This window comes from Phodopus roborovskii, unplaced genomic scaffold, assembly GCF_943737965.1.
Source record: "Phodopus roborovskii unplaced genomic scaffold, PHOROB, whole genome shotgun sequence".
NCBI classification, from domain to species: Eukaryota; Metazoa; Chordata; class Mammalia; order Rodentia; family Cricetidae; genus Phodopus; species Phodopus roborovskii.
In genome coordinates this window covers 65,486-84,566 of record NW_026126954.1, presented here as the reverse complement: position 1 = coordinate 84,566, position 19,081 = coordinate 65,486, and the positions used below count along the sequence as shown (strand labels likewise).

Below are 19,081 nucleotides of genomic sequence, written 5' to 3'. Positions count from 1 at the left end.
AAACATGTAGGGAATTGAGCTATAAAATGAAAACCAACATTGGTGTGCAACTTAAATACCTGTAATTGAACCAACATTCCAGGCAATGTTGTTACACCACCCAATAGCCTGAACCCAATGGACAGTGCCTGCATTTATCTAGACCAAATCTCCAGGTCACTGAATAAACCTATATACAGGAACATTTGCTTCATAAAGATCTTCAAGGTTTGGCCACCAAGAACTCATCAGGAAATTAAAATTATTTCTGGAGGAGGGGAATAGTCAAATATTTAAATAGTCTATTATCAAATATTAAATTTAATAGTGTAATATTATTCTAGTATTAATATTAAATACTTAATATTTAAATATTAAAATACTAAATATTTAAAGACTTATGGAAGGCAAAAGTAATCTCAAAGTTTTAAATGCTATAATATTTCATTAAAATGTTAGACTGTAAAGCAAAAGAGCTACAACAGATTACTTATTTATATAAAGACTTAAATTCGCTTTTGTGAAACACAATGTTAAACATTAACAGTGATACCTACTAGACAATGGGTAGCTAGTGAGAGACTTATTCCTAAATGGGATGTCATCATCAAAGCCCAGAGATCCATGCAGAAAAGAAGGTATAAAGATTTTTAAGAGCCAAAGGGGATTGATGAATCCAAGAAAACAATGTCATTCGTACACAATAGAACTGATACAACTTACAGATACCTTGGCTACATGCACAGGGCCCACATAGACCCATGTCAGAATAGATCTCAGGGCTGAGAAGACAAGTGGAAATAAATAATTTAACTAAGTAATTAAATGGTATTTTGGTGAGCTGTTTTGTTTTCTTTGTTTTGGCTTTGTTTATTTGTTTATTTGTCTTTTGCCTGCCTTTTTTGATTTTCATTTTTGTGTGTTTGTGAAGTTTCTTATTTTATAATATTCTTTGTTTCACAGAGAAGGAATATGTAAAGGTGGGTGAAGAGGGAGGGTAGAGTTTGGCCAGGAAAAATACTAAAAGTTTCAACTTTAACGGTTAAACATATATTGACCATAAGTACTATGTAATTCTTTGAATAGACTCATTAACTATGGACTATGTAAATCTTTGAACAGACTCATTAACTATAATCATAAAGGAAGATAGGAGAAACAGAACCTCCAGATAAATTAAAAACTTTCCCTACAGTTATAATAAATTATTATCAAAAAAAAAAAATGGACCAAAAGTCTATTTCTCATTGTCTTAAATGAAATTGAAGGAAACTATCCAAAGCATTACCATTATAAGAAACAAGATATGAACATCCATAAATACTTGTAATACCATCATCGGTGTCACTATTAAGTTAAAGAAAATTTGAAAATATTTTTCTTATAATTTTTATTGCAATGTAAAACTTGAGAAACACTTTCTATAGGTTACCCTGGACCTGGATTCAAGGACCCACTTTCCTTCTTGTTCTTAATTGAAATCTCTCCAGTCTGATACCAATCCCTGCTTGCAGTGTTCTTTCCTCCCACTTTTATGCTCCTTCCTCCCATCCTGCTGTAGCGTACCTATGCCTACAAACATTTTAAGAATTCAGTAGCAACACTGCACTGGAACTCAGGTAGGTGGTCATTATTCTCCTTAACCGCCTCCTTACAAATCTCTCTAGTTTCATTTCAGCCCGGTAGCAGATTGCTTATAGAGGTTCCATTCCTGACAATGGGATCTCCACAAAACCCTGGTGTTAAACTAGCTATCCTTCCTCTTTTCTGTGGACAGTCACATATACAGCCCAACTCTAGCCAACCCCATTCCTTAGACTGAGTCTATGATATATAAAACCAATTTCTACACAGGAAACCCAAGGGACTCAAGTGAACCACACTATCATTAGCATTCTCCATTATGATGTCTCCAATGTCACCCTCAACCCAGTAACAAACCACTTACAGGTCCTCTACTCCCTGTTAAACCTCATTCAATGAAACTCTAACCCTTGCTTCAGGCCCAGGGTCTTCCTGGTTCTTTCATCACTGCCTTTTCAGATAATTCTTTCCCCTACTAACCTACTTACAGGATCCCCTTTCCCACCACTTCAAACTCCCTAGAAACCCTGCTATTAAGTGTGAACAGGATTCCTTAGCTCTTTCTTAAAGCCCTCTCAGTCTCTACTCCTGGCCTAAAAAACTACAAAGAGAAATATATCAAGAAAAAACTAACCCAATTAAAATCAGAGAATTCTCAACAGAGGAAACTCAATGGCTTAGAACACTGAAGAGGAATGTTCAACATCCTTAGCCATCAGGGAAATACAAATCAAAATTAGTTTGTAATTTCATCCTACATCAATCAGAATAGCTAAGAAAAATAAAACAGCAGCATGTTGCCAAGGATTGAAATGAAAACTTTTATAGTCATTATGGAAATATTTGTCAATTCCTCAGAAAGATCTAGCTATACTTCTCTTAAACATATAACCTAAAGACTCTACGATCTACCATCAGATCATTTGCATTGGTACTCTTCATGACAACCAAAAATTGGCAACGACATATGTCTCTCAACAAATAAATGCATGAAGAAAATGGAACCAGAAGGATAAAGAGTACAGGACAAAGTTAAACATCAACTAAGCTAAACCCTGGGGCCTATACAATGGTGACCTGCCAGCAAGATTTATTAGTGTAATAGAGGCACAAAAAATGTAGGAGTAACCAAGCACTGTCTGAGTGAGATAGAACCATGCACAAAAATGCATGTGTGGGCAAAATCCTAATTTTAGGTATGCCACAGACCTTAGGGAAATCCAAACAAATAACTCCTATCAACATTCTACTACACTCAGCCATCATCAGAGAAAATTTCTCCTGCAGTATATGGAAAAAATACTAGAAACACAATTTAGCAACAGAATAAGAAACTTTGGATCACTTGGTCCAAAAATGGAATGTCTCTTTCAAATCGCTCCCTACTCAAGGCTTAGGGAAAAGAGGCATAAGAATTTTAAGTAGAGCCTGAGGACTAAGGACTACACGCAGGGGAGCCCACCCTAGTGGTCTGGCCCACCTAGAGACCACAAGTATCCTGATCCTACCTCCAACCACTGGAAGGGGTAAGTGTGAGCCTGTCTCTGAACTGACTTCCGGCACCCAGCTCGGAGCATCCTGAGGACTGAAGACTACATGTAGGGGAGTATGCTCTAGAAGTCCAGCCATTCCGGAGGCTGCCAGCATCCTGGTACCACCTCCAATCAAAGGAGGAATCCCTCCACTACCCACTTAAGTAGGTGAGCCATCGGACTATTGGAACTGCTTGTACCCACTGGAAGAGAACATTGGTCTCTTACCCACCAGAAGAGGGAGAAACCCTACCAGTAGGCACTGGAAGAAGAGATGGGAAGACAACAGTGTAAGAATACAGTCAACAACAGATCAATATGACACCCCCATAGTCTAGGGACTTTACACCAGCAAGAACTGACCATCCCAACACAGATGAAGCAGAAGAGAATGACACTAAAAACAACTTCAGGAGGGTAACAGAGGAAACGAAATATCCCTTAAAAGTAAAAGAAGAAAAAATTCAAGGAAAGGAGGAAAAGATAAATCAAACATTAAGAGAAATGATTCAAACAGTGCAAGGTTTGAAAGCTGAATAGGAGAAAAACAAAACGAACCAAAAAAAAAAAAAAAAAAAAAAAAAAAACCCACAGTCTCAGGGAATGCTGGAAATAAAAATGTTAGGCAAGCAATCAGGAACTACAGATGCATGCAGCCAAATGAATACAGAGATGGAAGACAGAATCTCAGGCACTGAAGATATACTAGGATAAATAGAATCATCAACCAAAGAAAATCTTAAGTCGAACAAATCCCTGACACAAAATATCCAGGAAATATGGGACATGCCCCGACCAGCGGGGCCTAGTTATTCGGGGGCCGAGGTGGGCTAGAACCTGAAAATAATGGGAGGGAAAGAAGGAATGAGACCAAGCAATGCTTGTCAATGTCTCACTTTATTAGGCACAAAGACTGGTTTTTACAGCAAAGCAGGGAGGAAATGGGGAGGGGTAGCTGTGCTGACTCTGGGGCTCTGGTATTGTCCCAGGCCATAAATGTCTGCTTATTTCAGTTCCTGGTGTCATGGTCCATCTCAGTTCCTGGGTTGAATGGAACAGACTGCTTTTTTTTTTTTTTTTTTTTTTTTTTTTTTAGCAGTTTTCTGTTTTACCAAGATAAGGCTCAATTAGAGTTTTAAGGTGTAAGTAATTCTGCAAGAGGATGTGACTCAAGGCTAGCTTCCAACAGGGACACAGTGAAAAGGCCAAACCTAAGAATAATAGATATAGAAAGTGAAAAAATCCAACTCAAAGGTGCAGAAAATAACTACCTCAACCAAAAGAAAGACATGCCAATGAAAGTACAAAAAGCTTACAGAACAACAAATACAGTCCCCTCACCAAATAATAAAAAACACCTAACATACAGAATAAAGAAAAAATATTAAGAGCTGCAAAGTAAAAAGCCAAGTAACATTTAAAGGCAAACATTCAAAATTAAACCTTACTTCTCCAGAGAAACACTGAAGTTCCTGGATATTCTGCCAACAATAAGAGATCATGGATGCAAGTCCAGACTACTGTATTCAGCAAACCTTTTAATCACTATCAATTGAGAAACCAAGATATTTCATTATAAAACCAAATTAACAATGCACATCAACTAATCCAGCATTACAAACAGTTCTAGAAGGAAAACTCCAATCTAAAGAAATAAACTACAACCACAACAACCAACCAGAAAATCCACACACAAAATTACCACCAACAGCAAATCCAAAACAAACAAGAATTAACAATCAATGGTCATTAATATACCTCAATATTAATGGTCTCAATGTCCCTATAAAAAGACACTAAAGAATGGATACAAAGACAGAATCCATCCTTTTGCAGCATAGGAGTAAAACACCTCAACTTCAAAGACAGACACTACCTCAGAATTAAGGGTTCGGAAAAAACTTTCCAATCAAATAGATACAAGAAATAAGAGGGTGTGGCAATACATATACTAACAAATTAGCTCTTAACCTAAAATTAATCAAAATAGACAAAGAAGGTTATTTCTTATTCAACACAGGAGAAATACATCAAGAAGTCTCAATTTTGAACATCTACACCCCAAATACAAAGACATGCAAACTCATAAAAGAAACATTACTAAAACGCAAATCACACAAAAAAACAGAGGCACTTATAATGGGAGATTTCAATACTCCACTCTCAACACTAGACGGTCCACCAGACATAAGCTTAACAAAGAAACAAAGGAACTAACAGAAGTTATGATCCAATTGGGTATAACAGACATTTATTGAATATTCTGTTCAATTACAAAAGAATATACCGCCTTCTCAGCTCCACATAGAACCCTATCTAAAATCGAACACATCGTCTGCAATATAACAAAGCTAAACAGATACAAAAAAACAAAACAAAAAAACAGAATAGCCCCCTGTAAAATACCAGACCACCATACTTTATAAAGTTAGAATTCAACAACACCACAAATCACAGAAAACCTGAAAACTCATGTAAACTGATCAATGTGCAATTGCACCACACCTGGATCAAAGGAGAAATAAAGAAAGAAATCAAGGACTTTCTAAAATTAACGAGAATGAGGATACAACATACCTGAACTTATGGGACACCTTGAAAACAGTGTTACAAGGGAAGTTCAATAAACTAAGTGTCCATATGAAGAAAACAGGATATAGTCACATTAGAGAATTAACAGCACTAGAACAAAAAGAAGCAAACTCACTGCAGAGGAGTAGACAACATGAAACAATCAATTTGAAGACTGAAATCAATAAAATAGAAACCAGGAAAACAATACCAAAAAACCCCAATGCAACAAAGAGTTGGTTTTTCAAGAAAAATCAACAGGATAGACAAACCTTTACCCAAAATAACGAAAAAGCAGAGACAGAACATGCAAATTAACAAAATCATAAACAAAAAGGGGAACATAACAACGGACACAGAGGAAATCCAGACAATTTTCAGGTCATACTTTGAAAACCTGTACTCCAAAAAATTTGAAAATTCAAAGGAAATGAACAAATTTCTGGATAACTATCACTTACCAAAATTAAATCAAGAACAGACAAACAACTTAAATATACCTATAACCCACAATGAAATAGAAGCAGTCATCGAAACCCTTCCAACCAAAAAAAAAGCCCAGGGCCAGATGGATTCAATGCAGAATTCTACCAGAAATTCACGGAAGAACTAATACCAAGAATCCTCAAATTGTTCCACACAACTGAAATAGAAGTTTCAGTGCCAAACTCTTTCTACGAAGCCATAATCACGTTGGTACCCAAGCCTCACAAAGACATAACTAAGAAAGAAAACTATAAACCAATATCCATGATGAACATCGATGCAAAAATACTCAATAAAATACTGGCAAACTGAATTCAAGAATACATCAGAGAAATCATTCACCTTGACCAAGTAGGCTTCATCCCTGGATTGCAGGGATGGTTTAACATACGAAAATCTATCAACGTGATCCACCATATAAACAAACAGAAAAAGAAAAATCACATGATCATCTCCCTAGACACTGAAAAAGCCTTCAACAAAATTCAACACCCTTTCATGATAAAGGTCTTGGAGAGATCAGGGATAACAGGAACATACCTAAACATAATAAGAGCAATATACAGCAAACCAACTGCCAACATCAAACAGAATGGAGAGAAGCTTAACATGATTCCTCCAAAATCATAAACAAGACATGGCTGCCCTCCCTCTCCATACCTCAATATTGTAGTTGAAGTTCTAGCTAAAGATAGAAGACAACAAAAGGAGATCAAGGGGATCCAAATTGGAAAGGAAGAAGTCAAACTGTCTCTATTTGCAGATGATATGATAGTTTACATAAGCGACCCAATAAACTCTACCAGGGAACTCCTACAGCTGATAAACACCTTCAGCAAACTAGCAGGATACAAGATAAACTCAAAAAAATCAGTAGCCCTACTTTTTTCAGATGAAAAAGAGGCTGAGAAAGAAATCAGTGAAACATCACTGTTTACAATAGTCATAAACAACATAAAGTATCTTGGGTTAGCACTTACCAAACAAATGAAAGAGCTCTATAATAAGAACTTTGTGGCTTTAAAGAAAGAAATTAAAGAAGAGACCAGAAAATGAAAAGATCTCTCATGTTCTTGGATAGGTAGGATATATATAATAAAAATGGTATTCTTGCCAAAAGCAATCTACGGATTTAATGCAATCCCCATTAAAATCCCAGCACAATTTTTCACTACCTTGAAAGGATAATAATCAACTATATGTGGAAAAACAAAAGACACAGGACAGCCAAAACAACCCTGTACATAAAAGAACCTCAGGAGCCATCACCATCCCTGACTTTAAGCTTTACGACAGGGCTATATTTCTGTAAACAGCCCGGTATTAGCACAAAAATAGACAGGTAGATCAATGGAATCAAACTGAAAATCCTGATATGAACCTATGAACACCTGTTTTTCGACAAAAGAGCTAAAAGAATACAATGTGGGGAGGACAGCATCTTCAACAAATGGTGCTGGCACAATTGGATGAGGGTGTGTAGAAGACTGCAGGTAGACCCATGTCTGTCGCCATGCACAAAACTCAAGTCCAAATGATCAAAGACCTCAACATAAATACAGCCACACTGAACCTCTTAGAAGAGAAAGTAGGAGGTACTCTTGAACAAATTGGTATAGGAGACCACTCCCTTAACATTCCAGGGGCACAGACACTGAAAGAAACAATTAATAAATGGAACCTCTTCAAACTTAGAAGCTTCTATAAGGCAAAGGACACAGTGTACAAAACCAAACGGCAGCCCACAGACTGGGAAAAGATCTTCACCAATCCTATATCCGACAAAGGGCTGATCTCCAAAATATACAAAGAACTCAAGAAACTAATCAACAAAACACCAAATAACACTATTAAAAAATGAGTTACAGAATTGAAGATAGAATACTCAATAGAGGAAATCAAAAAGGCTGAAAGACAATTAAGAAAGTGCTCCACATCCTTAGCTATCAGGAAAATGCAAATCAAAACAACTTTGAGATGCCATCTTACTCCTGCCAGAATGGCTAAAATTAGAAACACCAGTGATGACTCATGTTGGAGAGGATGTGGAGAAAAGGGAACACTTCTCCACTGCTGGAGGGAGTACAACTTGTAGAGCCATTTTGGAGATCCTGGGGTTCCTCAGGAAAATGGGAATTAGTTTACCACAGGACCCAGCAATCCCCCCTCTTAGGCATATACCCAAATGATCCACATCCATGCAACAAAGACATCTGTTCAACTATGTTCATAGCAGCACTATTTGTAATAGCAAGAACCTGGAAGCAACCTAGATACCTCTCAACTGAAGAATGGATGAAGAAGATATGGCACTCTATACAATGGAATACTACTCTGCAGAAATAAACAATGGAATCTTGAATTTCGCAGGCAAGTGGATGGCACTTGAAGAAACCATCCTGAATAAGGTAACCCAGTCACATAAAGAGGAACATGGAATGTACTCACTCATATATGGATTTTAGACCTAGATCAAAGGATCACAAGCCTATAATTCACACCACCAGAGGAACTAGGATACAAGGTGGTGTATTCTAAGAGATTCATATAAAGTCCCACACAGAACTGGAAGGGACAAGTCCCCCAAGCACAGGGGAAGTGGAGGGGGCAGCGAATGGAGAGAGAAGTAGGAGAAAGCGAGGGCGAGGAAAGGAAAACATGTGTGACCAGGAAGATCTAGCCTGGTTAGGAATAGAAGACAGGAGAGAGAGAGAGAGAGAGAGAGAGAGAGAGAGAGAGAGAGAGAGAGAGAGAGAGAGAGAGAGAGAGAGAACATAAAAAGAGAGAGAGAGAGAGGACATAAAAGAGGAAGCCAATATTGGTTTGGAGAGAAAACTGAACCTAAAGAAATTTCTAGAGACCTACAATACTGCTGCCAACTATCAATTTGAGCAACCGAGGAAAGGCTACCATAAATGCCCTTCCCGGATAATGAGATCAACAACTAACTTATCCACCAACATGGAGCCCTCATCTAGTACCTGTTGAAAACAGAAGCAAACATTCATAACTAACATTCAGTCAAGCTAGAATTCAGAAGCACAGGGAGAGGATAAGACCAGGTTGCAGAAACACATACAGACAGCTGACCTGAACAAGGAGGAGCTAATGGGCCTCCAGACTGATAGCTGGGAAGCCAGCATGGGACTGACTCAGACCCCCTGAACATGGGTCTCAGCCAGAAGGACTGAGCAGTCTAAGGGACCTCAGACAGTGGAACCAGGATGTATATCCCTGGTGCACAAAAGGATTTTGCGAGCACATCCCCCATGGAGGGATACTGTCTTAACTTAGAGACAGGAGAGAAGTCCTAGTCCCTACTTCACATGACTTCACAGATTTACACAACCCCACCTGGATGGCATTGCCCTACATGTGGAATTGGGGTTGGGGGATGGGAGGGTCAGGGTGCATGTGAGGGGGCAGAGAAGGTAAAAGGGAGGGAGGGAAGGATGGAGGGATGGAGGGAGTGAGGGACCGAGGGAGGGTAAACTGGAATCAACATGTAAAAAAAAAAAAAAAGTTGAGGGGCTCTAAGGAAACAAGCCTTTCTAAATAATACTCACATAGGCACTGTGGCTACATAAACAGGGCTTGGACAAGTCCAAGACAGATAGGGTGTCAGTGATAAGATGGAAAGAAGACACAAGGTTCATTCCAAAACCAAAACCTTCTTCCAATTGATAACTGCTTGCAGAGGAAAAAATTAGGTCTCTTTCATTCTTTCAAACCATCCTCCTCCATGTAACACCTCATCCATACTGTTATTAACTCCAATAAATCCATTGGTTCACCAAGTTAAATTTTGGTAAAATCACTTCTTTGGATTAGTGCCCTATAAGGGATTAAAGGTTGTGTAAAATCAAATCTCCTGTAATGTCACATAAGTTCCTAATGAAAACTGTTCAAGGGTAAAAATTGGCCCTTGCACTAAAAAACTGTTTTTTTTTCTTTAATCTTCACACCTGTTTTGACTGATCTTAAAATAACGTTTACTTATGAAACCTACTTTTCACAGAAGTCATTCAGAACACCCCAATAATCTTCAGGAACAACAAACCATTCATAATCTCCTGAACCAATATTTATGTTAACAGAACAGAAGTTGTTATTTTCTTGGTGACCTGTAAAAAAATGGAAATTAAAGTCATAACCATACTGTAATTTTAGTGCCAGGATTATAGGGAGCTGCCACTCCTGCCTATCTTTTTACAAGCTTTCTGGACATCCAAACTCAGATCTTCAAACTTATAAGCAGACCTCTCTGAATAGTGTGTGTGTGTGTGTGTGTGTGTGTGTGTGTGTGTGTGTGTGTGTAAGCTAGCAAGTTAGACTCACAGGACTCACTTCTCAAAAACCCATCCATGTATGCATACAATCAAGAGCTGGAGGAGAAGTTTATGCCTGCAATTTCAACATTTTGGAAGCAGAAGCAGACATTCGACCAGCTTCCACTATGCAGAATTTTAGGTCAGATAGGACTATTAATCTCTTTCATATACTCCATATCCTCTCTGGTTTAAAATAAGAAGTTATATCACTTTGTCAGCATTTAATTTTCATATTCAAATTCTAAAACTACATTACAAGTGTAGGGAAAGTTTTTTTTGTTTTGTTTTGTTTATATTTGAAAGCTGGTTGCATGCAGATTTTTTAATTTTCTAGTTATATTGTTCCTGGCAAAAGAAAACATAACATTTTGGAATAACAATACAATGAGCTACCTTATTAAAATCATTATACACATTACATTGCCATCCAAGTGAAAATAAAACCAACCTTGAACAACAACAAAATAAAAAACTACATAATTATGAAACAACTAAAAACATAAATTAAAAAGCAGCTCAAGCATGTGCTCAATGAAACATGCTTATAAGTTCACAGCTGTATTTGGCAGCATCATTCCATTCCAAAAGTTATTTTCAAAGACTCTAAAATATATGAACTTGAAAGATGTCTTAGAGGTTAAAAGTATTGGCTGTTCTTCCTAAGAGCCCTGGTCAATTTCACACATACTCATGGAGGCTCACTAGCATCTATAATTCCACGCCAGGGCTTACAATGTCTTCTTCTAGCACCCAAGGTCACATGATTCATAAACATACATCCAAGTAAAACATTCATAAGCTTAGCACTATTTAAAAGAAACAACTCTGTATTGACATGGGATAATGTTCTTATTCACTGTAAAAATTTGTCACTTATATTGGTTTAATAAGATGCTGACTGGCCAGTAGCCAGGCAGGAAGTAAAGATAGGGATACCAGACTGGAAGAATTCTGGGGAAAGGAAAGGCAGATTTCAAGAGGCCAACTAGATACACAGAAAGCAAAATGTGAATGCCTTTTTGGAGAAAAGGAAACATGCCATATGGCATTATTAATATAAGTTGTAAGAGCTAGTTAGTAATAAGCCTGAGCAATAGGCCAAACAGTTTATAAGCCTCTGTGTGTTTATTTCAGACTGAACAGCTGTATGACTGGACAGGGAAGAATTTTAAGAAATTTTAAGAAAGAGATAAATTTAAGGAATAAATTTAAGCAATAAATAAATGACTTACTACCTCTACCCCAACATTTAAAAGTTTCTAACTATATTGTTCCTGGCATAGGAAACAATTTAAAACACATTGGAAAAAAAAACAATAATATGAGATCCATTGTTAGAACTATTATAGACATTACAAAGATAAAAAAGTTATTAAAATAATTTAGCACTTTTAATTAATTCGAAGAAGATTCAGATATCCTGGCTGTAGTCTGTAGGGCTGTTTTGTCCAGCTGTAGGATCAGCTTGTACTCTGTTTCAGGAAGTCTGGCGTGATCAAACCACGTTAGTCTGGAAGGAATCCACATCTTTTCATTTTCTGTGGAAACAAAAATAGAAATCCTTTTCCCCAGTAACTTGTCTTTCAACTTAAATTTTGGAGGCAAAGCATTTTTTTAATTTAATTTTTTATTTTACATGCCGATCCCAGTTCTCCCTCCCTACTTCCCTCCTTTATTCCTTCCCTCCCTCCCTCCTTCCCTCCCTTTTACCCTCTCTGCCCTCTCACATGCACTCTAACCACCCTCCCCTCCCATCCCCCCACCCCAATTCCATATGTAGGGGAATGCCATCCAGTTGGGGTCATGTAGATCTGACAGGTCCTATGAAGTAGGGATTAGGGATTCTCTCCTGTCTCTAGATTAAGGCAGTTATCCCTCCATGGGGGATGTGTTTGCAAAGTCCTTTTGTGCATCAGGGATACATCCTGGCTCCACTGTCTGAGGTCCCTTAGACTGCTCAGTCCTTCTGGCTGAGACCTATATTCAGGGGAGCCTGAGTCAGTCCCAGGCTGGCTTCCCAGCTATCAGTCTAGTGGCCCTTAGCTCCTCTTTGTTCAGGTAAGCTGTTTCTATGTGCTTCTGCCGCATGGTCTTGTCCTCTCCATCTGCATCTGGGTTCTAGTTCGACTCAGTGTTTATGTATGGGTGTTTGCTCCTATTTTCAACAGGCATTAGTTGAGGGCTCCATGGATAAGTTAGTTGTTGATCTCACTCTCCGGGAAGGGCATTTATGATAGCCTTTCCACGGAAGCTGAGATTGTTAGTTGGGAGCAGTCTTGTAGTTCTCTCGACCTTTCTTTGTGTTCAATTTTATCTTCAAACCAATATTGGCTCCCTCATTTATGTTCTCTCTCTCTCTCTCTCTCTCTCTCTCTCTCTCTCTCTCTCTCTCTCTCTCTCTCCTATCTTTTATTCCTAACCAGGCTCAATCTTCCTGGTCACACAGGTTTTCCTTTCCTCCCCCTCATTTTCTCCACCTTCTCTCTCCATTGGCTGCCCTCCCCCACTTACCTGAGCTATGGGGAACTTTTCCCTTCCCAGTTCTGTGAGGGACTTTATATGAATCTCTTCAAGTGCCATCCTGCACTTGCCTGCAAATTTCAAGATACCATTATTTTTTTCTGCAGAGTAGCATTCCATTGTGTAGATGTGCCACATCTTCATTATCCATTCTTCAATTGAGGGGCATCTAGGTTGCTTACAGGTGCTTGCTATTACAAATAGTGCTGCTATGAACATAGTTGAACAGATGTCTTTGTTGCATGGATGTGGATCATTTGGGTATATGCCTAAGAGGGGGATTGCCAGGTCCTATGGTAAACTAATTCCCATTTTCCTGAGGAACCGCCATACTGATCTCCAAAATGGCTATATGAGTTTGCACTCCCACCAGCAGTGGAGGAGTGTTCCCCTCTCTCCACATCCTCTCCAACATAAGTCATCACTGGTGCTTCTAATTTTAGCCATTCTGGCAGGGGTAAGATGATATCTCAAAGTTGTTTTGATTTGCATTTTCCTAATAGCTAAGGATGTGGAGCACTTTCTTAAGTGTCTTTCAGCCTTTTTGATTTCCTCCATTGAGCATTCTTTCTTCAGTTCTGTACCCCATTTTTTAATAGTGTTATTTGATGTTTTGTTGACTAGTTTCTTGAGTTCTTTGTATATTTTGGAGATCAGCCCTTTGTCGGATATAGGGTTGGTGATAATCTTTTCCCAGTCTGTGGGCTGCCGTTTGGTCTTGTACACTGTGTCCTTTGCCTTATAGAAGCTTCTAAGTTTGAAGAGGTCCCATTTATTAATTGTTTCTTTCAGTGTCTGTGCCCCTGGAGTTATGTTCAAGAAGCGGTCTCCTATACCAATTTGTTCAGGGGTACGTCCTACTTTCTATTCTAAGAGGTTCAATGTGGCTGGATTGAAGTTGAGGTCTTTGATCCATTTAGACTTGAGTTTTGTGCATGGCGACAGACATGGGTCTACCTGCAGTCTTCTACACACCCTCATCCAATTGTGCCAGCACCATTTGTTGAAGATGCTGTCCTCGCCCCATTGTATAATTTTAGCTATGTTGTCGAAAATCAGGTGTTCATAAGTGCATGGATTAATATCAGAATTTTCAATTCGATTCCATTGGTCTACCTGTCTATTTTTATGCCAATACCAGGCTGTTTTCAGAACTATAGCTCTGTAGTAGAGCTTAAAGTCAGGAATGGTGATGCCTCCTGAAGTTCTTTTATTGTATAGGGTTGTTTTGGCTATCCTGGGTCTTTTGTTTTTCCATATAAAGTTGAGTATTATCCTTTCAAGGTCAGTGAAGAATTGTGGTGGGATTTTAATGGGGATTGCATTGAATCTGTAGATTGCTTTTGGTAAGATTGCCATTTTGACTATGTTAATCCTACCTAACCAAGAGCATGGGAGATCTTTCCATTTTCTGGTATCTTCTTTAATTTCTTTCTTTAGAGCCACAAAGTTCTTATTATATAGGTCTTTTACTTGTTTGGTAACTGTTACACCAAGATACTTTATGTTGCTTGTGGCTATTGTAAAGGGTGATGTTTCTCTGATTTATTTCTCTGCCTCTTTGTCGTCTGAAAAAAGTAGGGCTACTGATTTTTTTGAGTTTATCTTGTATCCTGCTAGTTTGCTGAAAGTGTTTATCAGCTGTAGGAGTTCCCTGGTAGAGTTTATTGGGTCGCTTATGTAAACTATCATATCATCTGCAAATAGAGACAGTTTGACTTCTTCCTTTCCAATTTGGATCCCCTTGATCTCCTTTTGTTGTCTTCTATCTTTAGCTAGAACTTCAACTACAATACTGAGGTATGGAGAGGGAGGGCAGCCATGTCTTGTTTATGATTTTGGAGGAATCATGTTAAGCTTCTCTCCATTCTGTTTGATGTTGGCAGTTGGTTTGCTGTATATTGCTCTTATTATGTTTAGGTATGTTCCTGTTATCCCTGATCTCTCCAAGACCTTTATCATGAAAGGGTGTTGAATTTTGTTGAAGGCTTTTTCAGTGTCTAGGGAGATGATCATGTGATTTTTCTTTTTCTGTTTGTTTATATGGTGGATCACGTTGATAGATTTTCGTATGTTAAACCATCCCTGCAATCCAGGGATGAAGCCTACTTGGTCAAGGTGGATGATTTCTCTGATGTATTCTTGAATTCAGTTTGCCAGTATTTTATTGAGTATTTTTGCATCGATATTCATCAGGGATATTGGTCTGTAGTTTTCTTTCTTAGTTATGTCTTTGTGAGGTTTGGGTACCAAAGTTATTGTGGCCTCCTAAAAAGAGTTTGGCAATGAACCTTCTGTTTCTATCTTGTGGAACAGTTTGAGGAATAGTGGTATTAGTTCTTCCTTGAATGTTTGGTAGAATTCTGCATTGAATCCATCTGGCCCTGGACTTTTTTTGGTTGGAAGGCTTTCGATGACTGCTTCTATTTCATTGCCGGTTCTAGGTCTATTTAAGTTGTTTGTCTGTTCTTGATTTAATTTTGGTAAGTGATAGTTATCCAGAAACTTGTCCATTTCCTTTGAATTTTCAATTTTGTGGAATACAGGTTTTCAAAGTATGAGCTGAAAATTGTCTGGATTTCCTCTGTGTCTGTTTTTATGTTCCCCATTTCGTTTCTGATTTTGTTAATTTGCATGTTCTGTCTCTGCTTTTTCATTAATTTGGATAAAGGTTTGTCTATCTTGTTGATTTTCTCAAAAAACCAACTCTTTGTTGCATTGATTTTTTTGTATTGTTTTCCTGGTTTCTATTTTGTTGATTTCAGCCCTCAAGTTGATTATTTTCTGGTGTCTACTCCTGCGGGGTGAATTCGCTTCTCTCTGTTCTAAGGTTTTCAGTTGGGCTGTTAATTCTCTTATGTGACTATCCTCTGTTTTCTTCATATGGGCACTTAGTGCAATGAACTTCCCTCGGAGCACTGCTTTCAAGGTGTCTCACAAGTTCGGGTATGTTGTATCCTCATTCTCGTTGAATATTAGAAAGTCTTTCATTTCTTTCTGTATTTCTTGTTTGACCCAGGAGTGGTGCAATTGCACATTGTTCAGTTTCCATGAGTTTGCAGGTTTTCTACTATTTGTGTTGTTGTTGAATTCCAATTTTAAAGCGTGGTGGTCCGATAAGATACAGGGGACTATTCCTATTCTCTTGTATCTGTTGAGATTTGTTATGTTACCTAGTATGTGTTCGATTTTAGAGAAGGTTCCATGTGGAGCAGAGAAGAAGGTATATTCTTTTGTCTTTGGATGGAATGTTCTATAGATGTCTGTTAACCCCAGTTGAGACATAACTTCTGTTAATTCTTTTGTTTCTTTGTTGAGTTTCTAATTTGTGGTCCTGTCTAGTGTTGAGAGTGGTGTATTGAAGTCTCCCACTATAAGTGTGTGAGGTTTTATATGAGCTTTGAGTTTTAGTAGTGTTTCTTGTACGAATGTGGGTGACTTTGTATTAGGGGCATAGATGTTCAGAACAGACTTTGTGTTGATGGATTTCTCCTGAGATGAATATGAAATGACTGTCTTCATCTCTTTTGACTAATTTTGGTTTGAAGTCTGACTTGTTAGATATTAGGATAGCTATGCCTGCTTGCTTCTTATTTCCATTTGATTGGATAATCTTTTTCCCAACCTTACCCTGAAGTAATGTCTATCTTTGAAGCTAAGATGTGTTTCTTGTATGCAGGAGAAGGATGGATTCTGTCTTCATATCCATTCTGTTAGCCTGTGTCTTTTTATAGGTGAGTTAAGACCATTAATATTGAGGGTGAGTAAGGACCATTGATTGTTGATGCTTGTTTGATTTAGGTTTGTTGTTGGCAGTGGTATTGTGAATATATTTGTTCTGCTTCACCCTAGGTTTCTGGTGTAGTTGGATTATCTGTTGCCTACATTTTTGTGGGTGTAGTTACCTTGCCTACATTTTTGTGGGTGTAGTTACCTTCCTTGGGTTGGAGTTTTCCTTCCAATACTTTCTGTAGGGCTGGATTTGTAGATACATATTGGGAAAATCTGGTTTTGTCATTAATTATCTTGTTCTCTCCATCTATATTGATTGAGAGTTTTGCTGGATATAGTAGCCTAGGCTGGCATCCGTGTTCTCTTAATACTTTTAGAACATCTATCCAGGACCTTCTGGCCTTGAGGGTTTCCATGGAGAAGTCAGGTGTAATTTTGATAGGTCTGCCTTTATATGTTACCTGCCCTTTTTCCTTCACTGCTGTTAATATTCTTTCTTTATTCTGTATGCTAGGTGTTTTTATTATTATATGTCGAGGGGTCTTTTTTCTTTGGTCCAGCCTATTTGGGGTTCAGTATGCTTTTTGTACTTTCATGGGCATGTCCTTCCTCAGATTTGGAAAGTTTTCCTCGATGATTTTGTTGAATATGTTTTTGGCACCTTTGAGCCTATTATTCTTAGTCACCTCTATGCCTATTATTCTTAGGTTTGGCCTTTTCATGGTGTCCCACATTTCCTGGATGTTTTGTGTTAAGGATTTGTTGGATTTATGACTTTCTTTGGTCAATGAATCTATTTCTTCCAGTTTATCTTCTGCGCCTGAGATTCTCTCTTCCATCTCTTGAATTCTATTGGTTGTGTTTGTGTCCATAGTTGCTCATTTTTTGCCCAGCTTTTCAATTTCCAGCATTCCTTCCGTTTGTGTTGCCTTTATTTTTTCAATTTCAGTTTCCTTCACCTGCTTAATTGTTTTTTCTTGGCTTTCTGTACTTTCCTTAAGGAATTTGTTCATTTCTTCCACTTTTTTGTTTGTTTTTTCCTCCATTTCTTTAAGGGATTTTCTCACATCTTCTTTTAGGGCCTCTATCATTTTTATGATGGTAATTTTTAAGTCTACCCTTCTGCTTCCTCTGCTTTGTTGTGTTCCATTCTGGTTGGTGTAGATGCCCTAGATTCTGGTGGTGTCATGTTTGTCTTTCTGTTGTTAGGTGTTCTCTTGTATTGCTTTCTTCCCATAGTTTCTTCCAGTAGGTGTTGGTGGTGTCTCCCCCCTCTCTCTATGGTACTTCCCCAATGAGCTTAGTGGGTCTGAGATTCAATATCTGTAGCTCTGTGTGGTCTAAGCTCTCTAGGAGGTTTCTCCGCAGATAGGGATCCAGGGATGGGGTCAAGGATGAGGATCCAGAAGAAGATGCCAGCAGGTACTCACAGTGGCCCACTGGCCAATAGCTCTGGCCGATAGCCGGCTGAAGAGGACGAGGGCTGAGCTGGAACTTGAGAAGGTTTTGCAGGGTAGTGAGATCTCACTGGAATCTGGCGCTCTCCAGCTGAGACCTCCTTCTTTGGCAGAGGCCAGGATTTGGGGGTCAAGGATCTTGCCTGCAGGAACTCCGAGTGGACCTGCAGAGATAGGCGGATCTCTGGGAGGAGCCCGGGACTCCAGCAGAGGACTGGAGGTTGGGTCAGAGACCAAGCAGGTGGAAATTATGGGTGGTCCTGTGTGGATAGTCAGGTCTCCTTTGTTCAGAGTTGCTCCGAGAAGTCTCCGAAGTAGGGTGGACTGTTGGCTCCACCCTCTGTCCCAGTGCTCAACCAGAGTGGCAGGACCATGGGTGTGGTAGGGCACAGGGTAGGGGGGGTAGTCTGGTGGTGGGGATGGGTGGGGGTGTATCAGAGCTTCAAGGGTGCTCTCGATGGGGACCAGAGACAGGAGCAGCAGGATCAGGAGCCAACCCAGGGAGTTCAGGCGGGGGAGGGGGAAAAGTTAGCCCTGTATTTCGCAAATGTGACTAATTCTTTTATTTCAACTAAACAAAATGTTTGGTAATATTACCTGGTATTCTACTCCCTGGAACCTTTGTACATAGTTGAACTGTATTCATTCCCAGTATGGTATACCCAACATGACTTAGAAGATTTCCTGCTGATATAACACGTACAAAAACAGGAAGTTTAGTCAGCTCATGTAACTGCAACCTCCACCTGAAATAATTAATACATTTACAGTGAAACGTTCTGAAATATTAATGAAAATTAACTAACTTGTTCCTAAAATGTCTCGTGATTACTCAGAAAAAAAGTTAATAATATGTAAACATTTCAGAATCAGTACTAATAAATTTTTA

General features: G+C 38.7%; 1 pseudogene; it reads right to left on the bottom strand.

The window, feature by feature from the left end:
• Positions 1 to 19,081, bottom strand: part of LOC127214689 (histone demethylase UTY-like) — a 54,129-nt pseudogene that overhangs the window by 12,190 nt on the left and 22,858 nt on the right.